The sequence below is a fragment of the Colias philodice genome, chromosome 11 (genome assembly GCF_061535455.1).
Source record: "Colias philodice isolate Cphi_HAF_F1 chromosome 11, ilColPhil1 Martin Lab GWU primary, whole genome shotgun sequence".
Taxonomy (NCBI): Eukaryota; Metazoa; Arthropoda; class Insecta; order Lepidoptera; family Pieridae; genus Colias; species Colias philodice.
Genome location: NC_143096.1, coordinates 8,661,142 through 8,683,246, shown reverse-complemented (window position 1 = coordinate 8,683,246; position 22,105 = coordinate 8,661,142). Strand labels below are relative to the sequence as shown.

The following is a 22,105-nucleotide window of genomic DNA, read 5'->3' as shown; positions in this document are numbered from 1 at the left end:
TTGATTACATAGATATTTCTAGTTAAATAACAAATTCTCATTCGTGTTCACATTTTGCATTGCATGCATTGCATTGCATTTCGACCATTTAATTCTATCCTACATTCAAAAAAACAACTTTATCCCATCTGTAATAACTAGCCAACGCTCATGTTATGGTAGTAACCTTCATAGGTCGTGCCTGAGGTTCCTTCCTCTGAACCAAAAACGCACTTAGTTCTGTGAGGAAATATGAAATATTGTGAGATCGTTTATGCCTTTGTAGCCGGCGTTGTTTGCATCATTGCACAAGCACTTTCTCCAACCGCTAACAGGAGGCGTAAACGTGTGACGCATTTGTTACGTATTGGCCGCTGACCAGACGGATAATGGGTATATTATTATGTGGCTAAATATCCAGAATAATAAATGTCATAACTTTTAAGATATGGTCGTGAAATGCTGCTGCAGTTTGCAAAATACAATTTTAATGAAGTTCCACGTAATTCGATTGCGAGACTCAATTTTTCAATTTTTAAGGATATTATATTACGATAAGAATTACAATGGTAGTATTCAATGGATAATGAAATTTTTTGGTGCTTAAATATCGAAAAAATTGAGGGATCTTTTTAACTATTTATCAAGGTGACATGGCAGAATGAAGATCAATAATTTAGAACACAGATGGAATACAGTAGAGACTAGAATTCCAACTGAGTATATTAGTAAATATGTACTATTAAACATTCTGTGGCTTGGGAAGGATGTGTCAGAAGTGGCGGGCTGAAGCTGGTGTATAGGTAGTAAAGTAAATGTTGTATGCAAAGAGCAATAAACAGTATGTGCAGCGCTCTTCAAAGACAATAAAATTAAAGATAATTATAGTTAAGTAAAACTAAATAAGGAATTATTTTAAATACTTACAACAACTTATAACTTCCAGATTCTTAAATAAAAATACAAAATAGTTATTATGTGTTTCTCTACTCGGACGTCATACTCCCTCGAAAACATGTTGTTTCGACTTAATTTTTTTATGCATTATTAGCTTGAACCATGCTTAACATACAATCACTATTATGGGAATGAGGAAGAACGTGTAGCCTTGAAATTATTTTTTTCAGATTGTCCGGTTTAAAAGGTTGACTTTTATTGCTTACATATACCCACTTATCCTTTCACGTAATTGTTTTCCTTCTTTTTAATACTTAATTTTAATCATTTTTATTATGAAATGTTAATGTAACTACCTAACTACTAGTACTAACCTATGCACTTTTTAAATTATCATACAGGGTGTACCAAAAAGTAGTGATGAACGGAAGCTGAGAGGTAGAGGACCTAAAGGGCTATCCGAATCACCCCCATGTATGTTATGCGATTTTTCGTATTTTCGGAGTTATGAGGTTTTTTTCAATTTTTCACCTATCGCCGAGTACGATGATATTTTCACTCATGCTGACGTCAATGATTGCGGAAGATGCTTGATTTTTTTTGTGTGCTAAGCTGAAAGATAGGCCAATTCAGTATGGTAACATTTACTATCGTTAGATCTTTGAATGGAATAAAAAAAAGAATTAAATGGCAAGAAAGATAAAATTACCCAATATGTTCACCACTTCAAGGGCCCGTAAAAAAATAAAATCACATAAAAAAAGTTTTCCGTTTGACTTTTAAAAACTTGCTCTATCTATCAGATAGCTACCCTGAAAATTTCATTTAATTATTCAGAAGGCTTCAATCGAAAAATTTAAATCTAAATGTGGTAAGTGCAAAAATTGAATTAACTTGATGATCATTAAAACCAATAAATAGGTGTTTAATTACCAGAAATTTTTAAAATAACCCCGCTGTTGCTCAATGCAAGTGCGACATCACCGTAAAAAGTTGTCTTTTAAATGTCTGAATGCCCTTTTATCATTTTTAATGGTTTCTTCTGCTACTATGAATTTCCGGGTTATTTCGTCCAAATTGTGGCATTTTCTCAAGTAGCCGAGGTCTTTTTAGTATTCCCATTGAAACAAATCAATGGGGTTTAGGTCGAGGGACCGTGGAGGCCAGGCTTTAAGGCAGGCATCACCGGCGCATGCGCAGGCTGCAACGACCAATCCATCTTTCAGGGTATCTTTGCCCTTTAGCCTGGCCTGCACGGTCCCCGGACATAAACCCTATTGATTTTTTTCCTTGGGGATACTACAAAGACGAGAGACTGCCACAATTTGGACGAAATAACCCGGAAATTCATAGTAGCAGAAGAAACCATTAAAAATGATAAAAGGGCATTCAGACATTTAAAAGACAACTTTTTACGGTGATGTCGCACTTGCATTGAGCAACAGCGGGGTTATTTTAAAAATTTCTGGTAATTAAACACCTATTTATTGGTTTTAATGATCATCAAGTTAATTCAATTTTTGCACTTACCACATTTAGATTTAAATTTTTCGATTGAAGCTTTCTGAATAATTAAATGAAATTTTCAGGGTAGCTATCTGATAGATAGAGCAAGTTTTTAAAAGTCAAACGGAAAACTTTTTTTATGTGATTTTATTTTTTTACGGGCCCTTGAAGTGGTGAACATACTGGGTAATTTTATCTTTCTTGCCATTTAATTCTTTTTTTTATTCCATTCAAAGATCTAACGATAGTAAATGTTACCATACTGAATTGGCCTATCTTTCAGCTTAGCACACAAAAAAAATCAAGCATCTTCCGCAATCATTGACGTCAGCATGAGTGAAAATATCATCGTACTCGGCGATAGGTGAAAAATTGAAAAAAACGTCATTACTCCGAAAATACGAAAAATCGCATCACATACATGGGGGTGATTCGGATAGCCCTTTAGGTCCTCTACCTCTCAGCTTCCGTTCATCACTACTTTTTGGTACACCCTGTATATTGACCATATCCATGAAAATTCACAATGTCGACAACGGGCTAAGTATAATCATTTACACCATGCCACAGAACCCATTTTTTTAAATGGCATAGCTGATAGCATACCTAATACCTGTGCTAATACCTATACTTGTGACCTACTTTATTGTTTAAATAATCGAGCATAATTTAAAGGATTTTTTTGTAGAATATTTTCATAGAAGTAACCGTAATGCTAGTTGCAGGTTGCAATGCAGGTTTTAGACTTATGCAAAAATCTAAAAAATGGTCCTTTGAACCCGCCTACACCCTTAACTCACGCTTAAAAGGACTCTCAATATAATCTGGACTGGACGATGTCAAGGAATAATTACTGTAACGATTTTCAAAACTACACGAATTATTTCAGCTGATGGCCCATTTTTGGCTAAATTTTCTCTGGCTAGTGGCTACCAGGTAAATAATACATACATATTGTACACTAGCATTCCGCCTGCGGCTTCGCCCGCGTTTTCAAAAAAAAACCCGCATAGTTCCCGTTCCCGTGGGATTTCCGGGATAAAACCTAGCCTATGTCACTCAGAAATGATGTAGCTTTCCAACAGTGAAAGAATTTTTCAAATCCGCCTAGTAGTTTCGGAGCCTATTCAATTCATACAAACAAACAAACAAAAAATCAAACCTTTCCTCTTTATAATATTTGTATAGATATGTCGTGGTCATATCGTAGATTTGATCATTTCATGATATGAGTGGCCATTTCACGAAATGGTCGCATATCGTGAAATGGCCAATTTAGTTTGGCCACATCATGATGTGGTTTGGGCAGATCAATGATAAGAAATCGTTTCACGATATGGCCAATTAACGCACGGTTTTTTCATGAAATGATCAAAATTATTTGATCATATCGTAAAATAGTTACTTACATTAATCGTTGGTAGAGGCGCTGCAAGCTCTGTGTTTATGTGATAAGATGGCGGCCGCTGGCGAAAATTAAATTATTCGCAGTTAAAAACTTCATAATTCGTTTAATAACAATATTATGAAGAAAGTCAGCAAAGAATTTACGACGAAGAGGTACGAGTACTATGGAAAATGTGGATATCTTATATGTATTTAAGAAAAAATGCGACTTAAATAAAATAATTTAAGAAACTACTACTATATTATTATAATTGTTTGTTTTTTAAAAAGCGATCCGCTTCTGGCACTCGCCGGCCGCTGCCGCGGCACGCTCGCTTTGCTCGCTCGGCTCGTGCGTTGTTTATTAAAGTCTAACCTAACCTAACCTAACTGTTTTCTATTGCAAAAGCGATTCGCTTCTGGCATTCGCCGGCCGCTGCCGCGGCACGCTCGCTTTGCTCGCTCGGCTCGTGCGTTGTTTATTAAAGTCTAACCTAACCTAACCTAACTGTTTTCTATTGCAAAAGCGATCCGCTTCTGGCACTCGCCGGCCGCTACCGCGGCACGCTCGCTTTGCTCGCTCGGCTCGTGCGTTGTTTATTAAAGTATAACCTAACCTAACCTAACTGTTTTCTATTGCAAAAGCGATTCGCTTCTGGCATTCGCCGGCCGCTGCCGCGGCACTAACTTTAATGACATTAAACAAGTTTTTAGAATCTGGGGGCACGGTAGTGCCCCCGCCAAGACGAGCCAAGCGACTACGCGCACGGGCACTACCTACCTTTTCTCGAAGCGCTTCGACGTTTTTTTGAACCCTCATAACTTGGGTTTGGATTATGCTAGATCAACAAAATTTTCGGGATATATTGTCAATAGCGGACTTATTGAACATATTAAGTTTTAATTACATTAGCTTTTATACTTCAGATTTTATTTATATCTAAAAAACGCTAATTTCGTCACTGACTCACTGATGATCATCAAAATTCTTAAGGTATTTCCTAATGCCCTAGAAAGCTGAAATTTTGTATGTAAGCTAGTATTAGCACACAAACAACAAAAAAATTATAAAACTTGTAACTTTCATCCCCCAACCCCTTAAACTAGGGGATGGGAGTTTGTATGAGACCTGTAATTTTAAATTAAATTTTGATGACGCTAGAGGTCTAATCTAATAATCTAAAACTTGGTTCCCCTAGATATATATATGTATAGGTACTCCTTGTTAAAAAATAAAAATTAAAAATTTAATCGACATATATTGAGACATATACTTCAGATCAGATCATATAAATATGAATGAATAGAAGTGTTGCGAACGTCTCCTGCCTCTTACGGACGTAGCTAAAAATAAAAAAAAAATTGTTACAAACAACTTACAAAAAGAAATGAAATCCCACCAAAAACATTTTCATGTAAAATGTTGCCAAGACGAGTCCATATGACTCGCACTGTCAAAAAGTTATCAGATCTCATGTAGAGCCAAGCTTCTAACACTACACGCCCTAACTCTACAAGGCCTAAATTCACAAACTCTACACCTTAGTCAAAATATGTGGCTTGGCCGTTCGTTACTACAAGAACTATTGTATACAGTATAACACAATAGTAATGAACAGTGAATTAATTTTTCACCTTACGCCGATGTGAATGTAGCGAAATGGCCAAGCCACATATTTTGACTAAGGTGTAGAGTTTGTGAAGTTAGGCCTTGTAGAGTTAGGGCGTGTAGTGTTAGAAGCTTGGCTCTACATGAGATCTGATAACTTTTTGACAGTGCGAGTCATATGGACTCGTCTTGGCAACATTTTACATGAAAATGTTTTTGGTGGGATATAGTTATTCTGAATTTTTTTAATATTTTATGGACTCTTTATATTTTATACGATCTGGCCAAATGTGGATGACCAAATCGTGAAACGTTGACGATTTAACGATCTGATCAAACTATGTTGGCCATTTCACGATATGCGACCATTTCGTGAAATGGCCACTCATATCATGAAATGATCAAATCTACGATATGACCACGACAGATACACCCCGTAAGTTAATGCTTCATACACGGCACGTTGCGCCATCTATGGAGCATTATTAAAAGTTCCTTTTTTAGGTAAGCGACATCTATAAACTTTTAATTAAATTAAAGTTTTTAATACAGATGTCGCTATTGAGCGAAGGAGGAAGGCGTCTTTTTATTTTCTAAAAATAACACTAGAGTTCGTATGAAGCGCTATATTTAGTTTTAAGTTTTTAGACATTTGACAAAAAAGATGGCAGCGATTGCCGACTGCTGTCCTTCGGATTTATTGCGAAAATGGCGCATTATGTGATATTTTCACATTATTTATTAATTATAAGTGAAAATTTGTGCAGTGCTGCTTTGTGATGGTGTGTAAAAGTTACATGAATGACAGTGATAATCGTGTGTAAATAGGAGGACTACTTTCTTTGGGATATTGGATTACACATAAAATAAAGGTATTTATTGCCTCCTACGCTTAAAATTGTATTCGTAGGCAATCATTTATTGTTCTGTTAATTATTATGGTTTTATAAGTGAAGATATCATTTACAAAAAATATTAATGTCGATGTCTAGTTTACGAAGTTAATGACTGAATCTTTTAGAAAATTCCTTACTTTATTTTATACTATTGCACTCAAAAATAATTCGCAGCTGTGTGGTTAGCCGTGGCTTTCATTATTAGGTACCCATCTGATTCTTCATGACATCAGCGAAGAATACCAACGGCTGTAAACATTTAGCACAGTGATTCATCTCACCATACAGCATACCAAAAGAGCGTGCAGTTTTTACAAACGTATGATTTATTAAACCGATAATAATATTTTACATGCGTTGAATAAAAAATAAAAACACCTAATACCTAATTTATAATTTATTAATGTCAATTATACAAAATTATTTACCATAATTGTTATTTTACCAATTAAAATGCACTGAAATCACAAAATAATATTAGGGAAATAAACAATAGTCTTAGTGTCTTATCAGAATATTATGACTGACTGTAGTAATAATTATTAATTGAATATGAATAATAAGATGATAATAAATTGTAGGTATGTACTTACATACATAATAACTAATAGGGAAAAATTTTACTATCATCAAAATAGGCATAATGATTATCACAATCAATGAATAATTTCCTATTAAAAAAAAAAGCCGTTGTTAAATTATAACAAATAATTAAGTTCCTTTTTTTAATTATATTGGGATAACTCAAAACAATTCCAATGCTGTTCTTGGTTAATTGGGATAGGCACATTCTAATAATATCATGAAACTAGGTCTTCAGTTTTTCTCTGTAGCTTCTAAATTTGTGATTTAACATACTTGTACCATTATCCCCAATGTTTGATTTGTAAACACTATTTTACATCAATAGATTTCTACACATCTTATTGAACCCTATCCAGTTTTGTCACCTGAATAAGGATGAAGATTGCAAGCTAAAATAAATATTGAGATTATTCAGCATAGTATTGAAATAAACAAATAGTGACTGGAATGTTATTTTTTTCTTTATTTCACTTATGAAATTATAAAGTTACTAGTATTCTATCCTTCACTATCTCCAGACACATAAGCATGTCATATAATCACTCCGTTGCAATGTGAAAAAACAAATAAACACATTTGTTATATATGTATTAGTAAAGATGAATTAATTTTAAATGTATGAACCTACTTGTAAACATGAATAATATATAAGCTCATATTGAAGATAAGATTAAACTCATAATATTTCACTAACTATTAAATAATAAATATAATTAATGATAAAATATAATGATAAGTGTCATCAAACCAGCACTTGGCACAGCACTCAACGTCTGTCATCTGTAGAGCTTGCTCGGTGACAATTATTATGATAGGGAAATTGTTATAAATACTTAACTGAAATATTAATGGTAGTTATATAAAAGACCCTCACATACCAGCACTCAGTTGTCAGTACTCAGTATTATTATAACTCACATGTTATTAACATACAATAGATATGTTTGCGTTGAAAATACTACATTTGGTCATTGAGATAATATTACTACGTATGGAGTAGACACCACAAACAAAATCTGTGCGCCATTTTTTTGCTCTAACTAAGTTTTAAAAATTATTATCTAGTTAGGTACTTAACAATGAAAGTTATTCCTTTGCACTTTTCCGTATTATTTGTATTATTTGTGCAATATCGTAACACACACGAAGGCATGTTTGATGCGTTTCACTTTAAAACCATTAAAAAATACCGCTCAACATACGTCACATGACGTATGTTGAGTGGAACATAAGTGATGTAGGCGGTGTCATCTCCATATTAATATTATCTCAATGCATTTGGTAAGATTCTACATGATTGAAATTCTCTTGGAACAACATGTGGACTTTACTTCATTAGGCAATATACATATGCATTGCAAATAGTTTTTTGCTTACAAATAAAGTGGGTATGACTTCACAGAACATTTTAGCTGAATATCCACTTTAATAACAATAGGAAAATAATTTGAAATTCCGTCAACTTTGAACAAAAAACTTTTGACACTATACATTTGAATTGAGTATGAATTATCATAAAATAAAATATTTTATAGTTTTGTAAAACAAAAACATTTAATGCAAATTGAACTCTATAAAAACTTATAGACCGGGAGATACTGACACAAAATTTCGAGTCATTTGTAACAGGATGGCGGTTCTACAGGGGTCTTAGTACGCAATGACAAAAAGAAAAATGATGGTATGAACGCTGGTACCGGTGGGTTAGTCGCGTGGGCGTTAGTCGAACTCGTCGGAAAAATAGCGAAAGTCAAACGATTTGTAACACAAAAATTTTAGAATTTACCGATAGCCCATAAAAAAGAAGTAGGCGGTAGTGTCATGCCATACTTTTCCGGTATGACTTACAGCCCGCCATACCGACGCGAATGTGTTGATTTAAAAAAAACAATTATTCAACCATTTGTACCAAGCTAACTTTTGCACAGGTAACCATCGTCGTGCAGCCATTTACGAAAATCGCCATGCCATACTTTTCGGACGATTCCAAATGGTCACCATACCGCCGAAAATCTGCAAAATTTTTTTATTTCGCCTATCTTTTTGTACCAGTATTGCATTTGGCTTTTTGGAGAGTATTTGATAAAATGTGACCATTATTATATTTGCCATACTTCTAGTAGGGGGAAAAAGTGCTGTCATACTTGAAAAATAAATTTATTATTAATTTATATAAGTGAAGATTTCCAACACCTAGATCTTTGAAATTTTGTATTTATATTCGTTGATCCTCAAACTTACAGGAAAAATAAGTGCCATACTGTTACAAATCGTTTGACTTTCGCTATTTTCCGACGAGTTCGACTAACGCCCACGCGACTAAGCCGCCGGTACCAGCGTTCACACCATCATTTTTCTTTTTGTCATTGCGTACTAAGAACCCTGTAGAACCGCCATCCTGTTACAAATGACTCGAAATTTTGTGTCAGTATCTCCCGGTCTATTATGTTTAAGTTTACATTCATATGCAATGCACAAACCTACTTCTTATTGGATATAGGTCAATGTTGACATTTTTCAAATAAATGGATCAATAGCACCGGTTCGGCATCTGTAGTATTTTCATTAAATATGAACTTGTTGACCTGGCCCACTTCCAATGTAAACTATTTCTTCATGAAATTGATGAGCGGGATTCCTACATCACAGTACTTTAACAATAAGAAAATCGTATTTTTACTTGTAATCGCTTTGTACTACATTCTCAAAAATTCCAAGAAAATCATTTTTTGTTGAAAGGTTGTAAAATAATAATATTAAATTAATGTAAAAAATCAGACGTTCATATAGTCCAACTACTCGATTTTTAGTAGTGAGTAGTGACGTTCGCAAAATTTAATTTATAACCGTGTTTAAACAGAAAGTGCAGGATTAAGACTATTGAGTCAGCGTCATGGAATTATACTCTATTTTTGTTACATTCATCGGCCCCAAGTTCTATACTCTGCCAAATTATAAAGTTTTACGACAAAACATGCATACGACTGCGTCAGCCGTATAGTCGGGAGTCGGGACTCTCGTGTTTACTGTATGTGCGTGACCGGTTTAGGTGTTACATTTGTATGTAAAATGGTTTATGCATAATAACTACTAATCGCGAGTTAATCGCGGAAATAATTAATTAGCAACATTCACTTTTGTGTTTATCGGATTATTTTTATAATTTGTATTTGAATATGTGTATATATACATAAAATACACACATCCATTATCTACTGACATATAATTGTGTATGTAAAAAATGTAAATCAATTTATCAATTAATTAATTCTGTAAGCGAAAATAAACACCCTGTGGGTGCAGAGTGCAGACCGCAGTTGCGATAAGATGTAGATTAATATTTTTTGTTTCTACCCACGTTTGTTATTTCTTATGATAATTAAATAAAAGATGTATTGTACTTAGATGTTGCGGGATATTTTTGTTAGTTTTGTGAATGAATGTCTGTAATAACTAATATGTATTTTTGTTTATCAATATTATATTATCGAATCTTTACTTTCTATGTCGACGGCGCTGGCGCGCGGTAAATCTCTAAAGAGATTATGTTTGTGCCAGTTTAATTTAATTTATAATGAATTGTATTATTGTAGTAAATAAATAAATAAATAAAAATTGCACGCCTCATAAGCGAAGCGTTGAGGTGGGTACTACTGTCACTTCGCGCAAAACATCTGATTTTTCAAACTTAAAATGTCTTTATGTATCATACATTGCACTTGTAAGATAATACATACACACACATATTAAGAAAAAACACTATTTTTAACGTTCATGATATTTTTGATGTCATTTTTGTTATTTAAACTAGTTAAAAAACAGTTTAAAAAAGTTCTGTTTTGGACGTCCGTGTGTCTGTATGTGCGGATCCTTTTTCTTGTTAACACGATAGCGACCGAAATACTTTACTAATCGAGTCTTTTTTTTTCTCTTACGCTTGAGTATGCTCAGGAATAGAACCCTTTCATTTTTCAGGGTCTGATTCGATGTGGTTTAATTGTTATTAAATAAACAAAAATAATAATTAATAAATATTTATTAAAAAAAAATTATGAGGCGTGCACTTTTGGATTTTCCAAATTATTTTTCTTTATAATTCTATTGGTACCTATATGTAATGCCGTTGTAAAATTATGTTGTAGTTACTAAAGCCGCTTTATAGCGGTTTAAAATAGGATTTTAGTTAATTTCAAAACACTGCTTTACGTAACATAATGTACGTATTAATCCTAGTCATGTAATGGGCTGATTTGCGTCAGCAGTTTCTTCAATAAAGTTAAATATGTATGTAGTTCTACTCGTTGATTTATTTATAGAAATATCGGAAACCACTGATATTTTGTTATAAATTTTAATATTAGTGGATATTAGCACAAAAAGGTCCATGACACGAAGCAATGCTATTATTTTTAGTTTCTTTTTTGATATAAAATCGCTCTTGTTATTATATTTTCACGTAACTACCTATTTATTAATATCCTATTGTCATTGAACTTTAAGATTAATTTGGTCACTGATTACTGTGCTTTGGATCTCAACAGTTGTCTTCCATAATTAATTTGCGGATTTTATTGGTAAACTAGCATTCTGTCAATGCCTCCGCCCGCATCGTCAATGAAATTCTCATGGGAATGAGATGTTTTACCGCAGTAAAAATCCTATCCTATGCTCCATCTGAAGACACAACAATGTACTAAAACAGGAGCGATCCTTTCCGACGTGAAAGAAAGACAAAAAACATACAAACTCATTTTTGCATTTTTAATATTATAACTAAGGAATGGCATTATTTGTACGTGGTATTGGTATATTGCAATGTGGTTGTACCGGTGTACCCACCTATTTATAATTTCCTTTATCGACTCTGAGTAATATTGCTCTTCATGCAGTATTTTCTAGCTCCCCAGACTTTTTTCAGTTTGAAGAATAGATAACGATAAGCATTTAATAAATGTATCTTGGATGATTTTTTGTTCCTTTATAGGTATGCTCGTGATTTTTACAGACTACGTTTTGTACCTTTGCCAAAAAAATTGACAATTTCCAAACAATATTTCATAATAGTTGATCGCACCTATATCAAATTAACAGGAACGTAAACAACCTTAGATTCTTCTCATTCCCAGACATTCACAAGATATTCCTGCGATATTATACTTTTGTTAATACGTACCTACATATTAAAATTCCATTCGCAAGACACCTAACTCGGCTTCAATTTAAATGAAGAGTCCTTTCGTTCTAAGTAGGACGTCGATAATTTTCACCTCTATTGGGAGCGTGCATGTTTAAGTAGATAAACAAATCATGTCATTTCTATAGCCTCATTTGATTGTCCTCAATTTAACATGTAGGTATCCCTGATGTCGTCTTCCAAAAGCTCCTGTGCTCAAAATTCCATTACAATCAAGGTTATCTTTTCTTAAATCGGAATATTGCATGATTTAAGGATATTGATTACAATATTGTAGTATTTGTGCCAAGTTAAATGTGGTAATCTATACTAATATTATAAAGCTGAAGAGTTTGTTTGTTTGTTTGTTTGAACGCGCTAATCTCGGGAACTACTGGTCCGATTTGAAAAATTCTTTCGGTGTTAGATAGCTCATTTATCGAGGAAGGCTATAGGCTATATATCATCACGCTACGACCAACAGGAGAGGAGCCACGGGGGTGAAACCGCGCGGAGCAGCTAGTTTCTAATAATGCTGTACATTAAGAACACGTTTTAAAAGTTATGTAGGGGCTATCGTAGGCGAACTAAGTGCGAATAGCTGATTGGAGGTTATTCAACTGGTGACTAGACAGAAATAGCGCGATCACTCGTGGCATCTCGCACACCTCTGTTGACGTCGCACCTCCCCACCGTATACGCATTTCCGGGATACGGCCCCGCTCACTCTAAACGACATGATGATGGCAAGATAGCTTTTTTGTGTCTATCGTCATTTGAACAGCTGCAGCTTACTCCTCGCGTGAGGGAAACTGAAATTTTGTACATGCCCCAAATCTACCGACTAACGTACCCTAGTCATGAATTGCGTTCGATCGATACGTCTAGCGAATAAAACAATTTGCCATAAAATGGTCGAAAATAAATTGTGACCCGATGTATCAACGTGTGATGTCACCTTTCGGAGACGGAGATTTATGTCTTCCCTCAATTTTACATCGTCGATCGGTGGAAGGCGGCGTCGCGGCTATGGCAGTCTTCTGGTGGTTATTTATAGAGGCGCCGAGACGCCGGCCTCACACTATCTCGCATGTTAATTGGCTACTTGCTCCGCATTTTTCCTGACGTGACCGTTCACGCGACGCCAATGCCATCGATGAGGCCGGTGGTGGCCGATAAACATTGACACCTTTACCGCTCTTCCTGATGCGGTTAGTCGGAGGAGGGCTTCTGTTACATGATCCACGGTATTGCTTTACACAAACATGACAGATAGTGGCATTATATGCAGTATGGAGGAAAAATAAAATATTTAGTCTGTATTTATTGACTAGATTTTAACGCTCTTAGGTCAATGGTACGACTCCGTAATACTGAATAATGATCTTATAACACGAATATTGTTCGAGAACCATGTTACACCGTGAACCTTGAATTTAATATCATAAAATTGTCTAACTACATACAGTATTATATTTTTGTGGTTATGAAAAGTATACACGAAGAGCTTTTCAAAATGAATCAGAAAAGTATGCCTGAGAATTCAGCAGAAAATTATGAATTAAATGTGTATATTTATGTGCATGCAAAACGCGCATTGCGTCGACCCCATTTGCTCTCAATAATAATTTTATAAAAGAACATTTTAATTGGTATTCAATAATGATTAGACCAGATAGATTATGACTAAACAAGTAGATAAAAGAATTTTGTTCATTAAAACATGAAAACTTTTGCGCATAATATGATGCATTAATATAATGTACTATGTACCTAGTAAGTGCATGCATAGTAGAGCCATTTTAATAGGCAACATTTGACAGTTCAACAAAATTCAACAACGTAACCTAGTAACGACGACATAGAATAATATACTACATATTTCGTTTTGTGAGAACTGCACATTTGCTTAACTTTTTTCATTTACGATTACATATTTATAATAATAATGACCGATACAAGTCATTTTAAGATTTGATTTTACTGATATTAACCATTCTAAACATAATAAACAATTTCTTTTTTTTTTTTTTTATTTTATTAATTTACCATTTAGTAACACTATATAACCTTTACAAATTTTCGCCAAACTGTAAAACAGTTTGTTGGCGTTGCGCTCCTACTTATTATAGATTAACCTAGGTTATACATTGCCAAATTAGTTAGTTGATAAACAAACACTTAAATACCGCTATAAATGACATACATAGTATAAAACAAAGTTTACATAGTATAAAACAAAGTCACATTTCTCTGTACCTCTAGGTTATACATTGCCAAATTAGTTAGTTGATAAACAAACACTTAAATACCGCTATAAATGACATACATAGTATAAAACAAAGTTTACATAGTATAAAACAAAGTCACATTTCTCTGTACCTCTAGGTTATACATTGCCAAATTAGTTAGTTGATAAACAAACACTTAAATACCGCTATAAATGACATACATAGTATAAAACAAAGTTTACATAGTATAAAACAAAGTCACATTTCTCTGTACCTATGTATGCTTAAATCTACAAAACTAAGCAACTGATTTTGATGCAGTTTTTTTTTTTTTTTTTTTTTTTTTTTTTTCTGTTAGAGTGATTTGACAAGATGAAGGCTTCAGTATAATATAAATAATCTATATTATGTTAAGTTTCAGCCAACGCGGGCGAAGCCGCGGGCGGAAAGCTAATACTAGATATTTGACAAAATGTATTTTTTTAATTTACTCTTTACAGATCCTATTTTTAATTTATTATCGTCTAGTAAAATCGGGTACATGTTACAAATTTTTGGTATATAATATTTTCTAGTTCGCTGGTCGTAACAATTTTTTGTTATTGGTACATAAAATTTTCTTACTTTTGACGCTCTTGTATTAAATCTAAACTGTTTAACAATCTTAAATTCATTACTATAGTACGTGTCTATTGCATTTAAATATATAGCCTTATAATTTACAGGTAAGATGTTACAATGGGGAAATAATTTGTCATAATTATTTTTAAATTTCTTTCGAACTTTCTTATGAACTAAATACTTAAGTAATCTTACTTGTAGGTTCTTTATTTGATCTAAGTATGTTTTAAAAGTTAGGCCATAACAACTCAGTCCATAACTTATTATTGAGTCAGCAAGTGCATAGTAAACAACGTACAGAGTATGTTTATTTAAAATCCGACTTAGGTAGTAAAACTGTCCCAAGACTGATCTCAAACGATTACACACATAATTTACATGTAATTTCCAATTAAAGTGTTTATCAATTGTCAACCCCAAATATTTAATATTGTCAACGACATCCAACTTACTACATACACAGTTAGTTTTATTATTATGAAAACATTCATATGTGTGGCCTATTAAATTAATTTGAAAAGCTGAATTTTTAGCATTTTTATTGTGTGGTGAATAAATATATAGACATTTTGTTTTTTGTATATTGAGAATTATACCATTGTCATGTGCCCACTTACACACGTTCTCGAAATCCCTCTGTACTCTGTCCACCATGACTGCTGTGTCGTTGCCGGCGAGCAGCAGGCACATGTCATCTGCATACATACAAACCCTACAGTTCTTGACCACATTCGACACGCTGTTCACGTGCATAATATAACCAACCGGGCCGAAAACGGAGCCGGTCGGGACTCCTAACTCCACAGGTATCTCAGCTCCAGTCGTTCCATTGATGACGGTACGTAAAGTTCTATTCGCCAAATATTCTCGGAACCATTGGTTAATTGGTCCCCTTACCCCACATTCGTCCATAGCCTGTAAAAGCTGCTCGTGGCCCAGCGTGTCGAATGCTTTTTTATAATCTATAAACAGTGCCAGGACCCGCTGCCCACCGCCAAGCCCTGTGTTTACATAATCTGAAAAGTCAGTTAAAGCCGACGCAGTACTACGACCCTTCCGGAAACCATGCTGTGTTTGAGACAATACATTATTACTTTCCAAAAAAGAACTTATTTGTTGAATAATTATTTTTTCTACAATTTTATTAATTACGCACAAGATGACTATAGGTCTGTAATTAGAATAATCCAAATGACTACCATGTTTATATATTGGCCTTATTAGAGATTTCTTTAATTCTGTTGGGTATTTTCCATTTGTTATACACATATTTATAAAATTTGCCAAAACGGGACTGACTTTTTCTTTAACATATTTTAAATCTTGAACCCTAATCTTGTCTATGCCTGGGGCTTTATCACAGCTTAATTTGTCAATAACCTTCTCAACCTTCTCTTTGCTCACTTTTAAAAATCTAAAAGAAACATTACTCGTTTTAACATATTCATTACGATCTAAAAATTTTTGATTACATTTATGTTTTATACTTACAATTTCTTGTGTAAATGTTTTTGAAAAATTATTACATATACTCTCAATGTTCTCATTCTCGCCCAAATATTTCATTATTGTCGCATCTACATTATTTTTGCTACGTCCCAGCCATTCATTAATTTTACACCATATTTTTCTAAAATCCCCTTCACATTTCTGTAGTTCCCCCTGCTTATATTTATTTTTGGCAGCATTTATAATTTTATTTGTTTTATTTCTATACCTAGTATATTCTAACCTCTTATTCATATTTTTAGGATATTTTTTCCAAGTTCTGAATAGTTCATCTCTTCGCTCAATCATTCCCTTAATTTTTTTAGTTACCCATGGTTGTGTTTCCCTATGAGAATTTTGTACAATTGCCACTTTAGAAGAATTATAAATGCTGCCAAACAACGAACTCAATGTTTCATACAACATCAATGGGCAATTTAATGTCAACAATTCCGACCAATCAACATTATCTAATTTACTTTTAACTAATTTATTACACAAAGTATACTTTAATGTCGGTACATACGGTTCACAAACGTTTGGCACGAGATCTAAGCGCGTTCCTATCAGGTGATGATCTGACAGCTTACAGGTGAGCATGTGTGCAGAGACGCTCGCCGCGTTGCGCGTACGCACCCACACATGGTCAATGCACGACGACTCACAGTATTTTTTTGACCCTTCTTTTGCGACAGCCTAATTTTATTGAATGAACGTATGGATATATACATGACAAACGCAAGAGTAAAACTCCCATGAAGCTCACTATCATACTTTTCGAAAAAATGCAATCTGAATGAAAAGTACCGGTATTTTATATAATTCAATTTTTATTTTTTATTAATTTTTCTACCATTATAACACATTTTTTTGCTTTGCGAGCGTCAAGGCTAGCCATAGGGCCAATTTTCGATCCATTCGGGGAAGAGCTGTGACTTCGCAATTTCGAGATAATCGCATAAATAACAAAATTTCATTTCTTTTTTTGTGACTGAACTTTTAAGAATTAGCAAATTATTTTTACTTCAAAACATAGTTATATGTATGGACTACTTTCACAAAAAAAACCAATTGCGAAAAGAGCGGATTTCGCGAGATATTAATTTCTGAAAAAGTACCGGTACTTAGACGATTTTTTTGTATAAAATCCTAAATCACACTTTATCAATATTTTTATTTCATACTTTCATATAAAGGTGAGTAGGTACCCCAATTCCTATTTTTTATTTTTATTTATATATACTTATACCACATTATACTATGAAGAGGATCACATAAATTTGTAAGTTTCCTTGTTTGTAAAATTATTAACACTAGAGCGCTCGCGCCTAAAATTTTCCTTGAGTGCACGCGTGGGTCACATATGTCACCCAATACGACGCACGTTTTTTTCCATAAAAATCGTAGTTAAAAAAGTAAACGAAGTACTTATTTATGAATCAACTTTATTTTTAAGTGATAAAACAAAAAAAATATCAATTTTTTCTCAATTTACTTAAATTATGAGCTAAACATAAACCTCTGTGAAAAGTAACTAATTTATTACTTATTGTGATCAATCAGTTTTTTTTACTTTGGAAACTACAAATTTGGTAAAAATAATCATCTAATTATAAAGTTTAAGAATAAGTTGTTCTTATCCAATAAAATTTTATTTTCAACTAGGTTTCCGCCCGCGGCTTCGCTCGCGCAGTCAAAGAAAACCCGCATAGTTCCCGCTCCCGTGGGATTTCCGGGATTGCGTCATTTTCCCGGGATAAAAAGTAGCCTATGTCCTTCCTCGGGTATCAAAATATCTCCATACCAAATTTCATAAAAATTGGTTCAGTAGTTTAGGCGTGATTGAGTAACAGAAAGACAGACAGAGTTACTTTCGCATTTATAATATTAGTATGGATAAAAAATAAGTATGTCCTAGCACTCGAATATGAGTATTTTATATCGATTTTAGTTACCCATATATTAATAATTTCTTAAAAGTATAAATTGATCATAAGAGCAGTAAAAAATAAAAGCGGTATACTTGATTTTCACTCGTAATTGTATGATTTAAAAAACTTCCTAGAACGCTCGCGCGGGGGACATGCGTCACCCATGTACTTTTATATTGTCGCAGAGTACACTTCGTTGCACCAAGGAAGCTGACACGCTGCTAAAATGTCCGGTGATTGGTAGTCGGGGAATACCTGAGACAACAACACTCAAGCACGATTGTTTAAAAAAATATTTAGCAATATATAGCACTGGGTGACCTATGTCCCCCGCGCGTGCGCTCTAGTGTTAAAATAAACTTGACCTCGGATTTGGCAGGAAAAAATATTTAGCATGGGAGTCTAAGGGAGTGAAATGAAATATGAAAATGTCTATACTAAAAATATGTCATTTTCAATTGTTAGAATGAGTGAACTGTCTTCAATTTCAGTACAACATGATTCTGCTTCTTCTTCGTTGTGTTCATCTTCTTCTTCATTAAATTGAAATGGTTTTAACATTTCGATAACAGCAGAGGGCAAAGGCAATTTTTTAATGCTGTTTTGGCGCATACTCAAACGTGTATTTGATACAACTGGATCGGACGATTCCAATGCCGTATGAAATAAGTCTTCCATTGTGTGTTTTCTGTCGTCTTTTCGGCTGTGATGTTCGCAGTCATATCGCCAATACTTATTTCTGGTCTCTCCAGCTTGTTCGGATAAAACACCTACGAGCAGTACCGAGTTTTCTATAATTTCTTGGCCGTGAATGAGGATTTTGTGCATTGTCGTCGTCATGGGGTGCTAGTTGTAATTAGCTACATATTTTTTGGCTGAATTTCTGCAAAAAATTCCGAACTTCGTTGAGTCTACCGGTAGACCACAGTTAATTGCCACTAAAATTAGTTTGAGTATGCGCCAAAACAGCATTAAAAAATTGCCTTTGCCCTCTGCTGTTATCGAAATGTTAAAACCATTTCAATTTAATGAAGAAGAAGATGAACACAACGAAGAAGAAGCAGAATCATGTTGTACTGAAATTGAAGACAGTTCACTCATTCTAACAAATGAAAATGACATATTTTTAGTAAAGACATTTTCATATTTCATTTCACTCCCTTAGACTCCCATGCTAAATATTTTTTCCTGCCAAATCCGAGGTCAAGTTTATTTTAATAATTTTACAAACAAGGAAACTTACAAATTTATGTGATCCTCTTCATAGTATAATGTGGTATAAGTATATATAAATAAAAATAAAAAATAGTAATTGGGGTACCTACTTACCTTTATATGAAAGTATGAAATAAAAATATTGATAAAGTGTGATTTAGGATTTTATACAAAAAAATCGTCAAAGTACCGGTACTTTTTCAGAAATTAATATCTCGCGAAATCCGCTCTTTTCGCAATTGGTTTTTTTTTTGTGGAAGTAGTCCATACATATAACTATGTTTTGAAGTAAAAATAATTTGCTAATTCTTAAAAGTTCAGTCACAAAAAAAGAAATGAAATTTTGTTATTTATGCGATTATCTCGAAATTGCGAAGTCACAGCTCTTCCCCGAATGGATCGAAAATTGGCCCTATGGCTAGCCTTGACGCTCGCAAAGCAAAAAAATGTGTTCTAATGGTAGAAAAATTAATAAAAAATAAAAATTGAATTATATAAAATACCGGTACTTTTCATTCAGATTGCATTTTTTCGAAAAGTATGATAGTGAGCTTCATGGGAGTTTTACTCTTGCGTTTGTCATGTATATATCCATACGTTCATTCAATAAAATTAGGCTGTCGCAAAAGAAGGGTCAAAAAAATACTGTGCGACTGCACGACGCCGTCAACGATCGCCTCGCGCGTAATCTCACTCGCCGGTATTGCACATCTTAAGCCGTATTCACACATCATATTCTTATATTGTAAAATTGTGTTATTCAGTCTGTTGTTTAACAAGTCCAAGTTTACGTCACCTATGAATAATATATCATCTGATGGTAATATCTGCTTAAGTAGAAGATCACACTCACTCAAAAATTGCAATCTATTGGAGTTCGGCGGTCGGTACGTTGCAATTATGTGAACTATGTTTTTGTCTGTTTTTAATTTTCCAACTAGTATTTCCGAGGCTGAAGTTTCTTTTATGTCTGCGTAAAAATTCAATGAGTTCTTAGAGTATATCAATAAGCCCCCTCCCCTTTTATTTTCTCTTGTATTTGCATGCAAGTTGTATTGCGGTATTTTATAAAACGATAATTCTTCTTTTTTTACATTTACTTCCGATAGTATTATTATATCTATTTTTTCATCGCAAAGTTGTAGTAAGACCATAAATTCACTATAGTGTTTTCTTAATGATCTTATATTTAGGTGTACTATATCTAATTGTTTTTGTTTGCCTTTAAAATATTTGCTCCAATCTTTCGTATCATTGTATCGAGTATATTGTATTCCATCATCCAAATTGTCAAGTGAAGTATCCATAAAAGATTATAAAATATATTTTAATACTGTATGTATGAGCCTTAACACAGTAACGGTAAATAATAGAATAATACAGTATTACGTTGCTAATTACTCGACTTGTGTTTCTTCGGTTTGAATCAGGGACTTAATATCTTCTTCACATCTTATATTAAAAATTTGTTTTTCAGACTCATTTTTTTTTACTAATATGCTACAATTTTGAAACCATATATATGAATATTTTGATCTTAGCTGCTGCTTGGCGGTCCAAAAAAGTTTGCGTTTTAATGGGGTCATTTCTTCGTTAATAAAAATCCTTTGTTGATTTTCATTACCATAAATGTTGTGGTTAGTAAGAAGAATTTTTCGTTTCTTTATCCACCGGTCCCTAGCCGCCTTAGACCGCAGCGTAAGAAGGATCGGGCGCGGTCGACGCGGCTTATCGTCGAGTTTTGTCACTACCTTCTTTTCTGGCGCGCCTACCCTCTTTACCTCTTGTATGTCTTCAACTGGAAGGTTTAATTTTTTGGCGATAGACTCGACCACCACTTTCAGATCTTCATTTTCGTGACACTCCACAAATGCTAGTTCTACATTTCTCTCCAATTCTTTTTGTTCAATCTTCTCCAATCTCTCCTCTAATGCCATGTTACATTTTTCTAAATAAACATTGCGTCTTTCTAAGGCTGTTATTCGCCTATCTGCTTTATGTTTAAATTCTAAAAGTTCCCCGTAGCACTCAGAATAAAATTCGACTAGTCCTGTCAGCTCCTGTAGTTTGTTTTCTATTTTAAACACTGTTTCTAGCTTTTTGTTGACTTCCGTCAAGAGATTCTCTATTGTAAGATTACCAGAATCAATGGCGATTTTCGGTGATTTGGGTGTTGAATCTATTTTCACACAATCTTCACATAAATCGTTATGCGGCAATTTCTTTGCACATTTTTTGTGAAATAATCCACCACAGGTCCCTTTACACTTAACTACATCGTCCTTTGTCGCTGACAAGAACAGTTTACATTTCTTACACTGCACCATCGTCGATAATAATTATTAATTACTACACATCCGCACTCGGAGCGCGCGCGAGCGGAACTAATTAACTAACTAACTAATCTAATTTAAAGAACTGACGTCGCTACAATTTTGTGTCAATAAACCTTTTTTATTTTTAAATACCAGAGACGTTTCTCAAAAAATCGCAATCTGACATCTAGAATCGAATGCATTGATTACTTGTGAATAAAAAATCATCATAAATTAATAAATGCGTTGTGTTTTTTTTAATTATGTAGATAC

At 33.8% G+C, this 22,105-nt stretch overlaps 1 protein-coding gene across 2 annotated transcripts in view; it reads left to right on the top strand.

Annotated features, from left to right (window-relative positions):
• The first annotated feature begins 6,010 nt into the window (after window positions 1-6,010).
• Nuak (Nuak family kinase 1) overlaps window positions 6,011-22,105 on the top strand; it is a 49,362-nt gene continuing 33,267 nt past the window's right edge. For both annotated transcript variants that reach the window (XM_089701034.1, XM_089701033.1), the window contains exon 1: window positions 6,011-6,249. The gene's annotated coding sequence lies outside the window, so the exon portion shown is untranslated. The remainder of the gene's footprint in view (window positions 6,250-22,105) is intronic.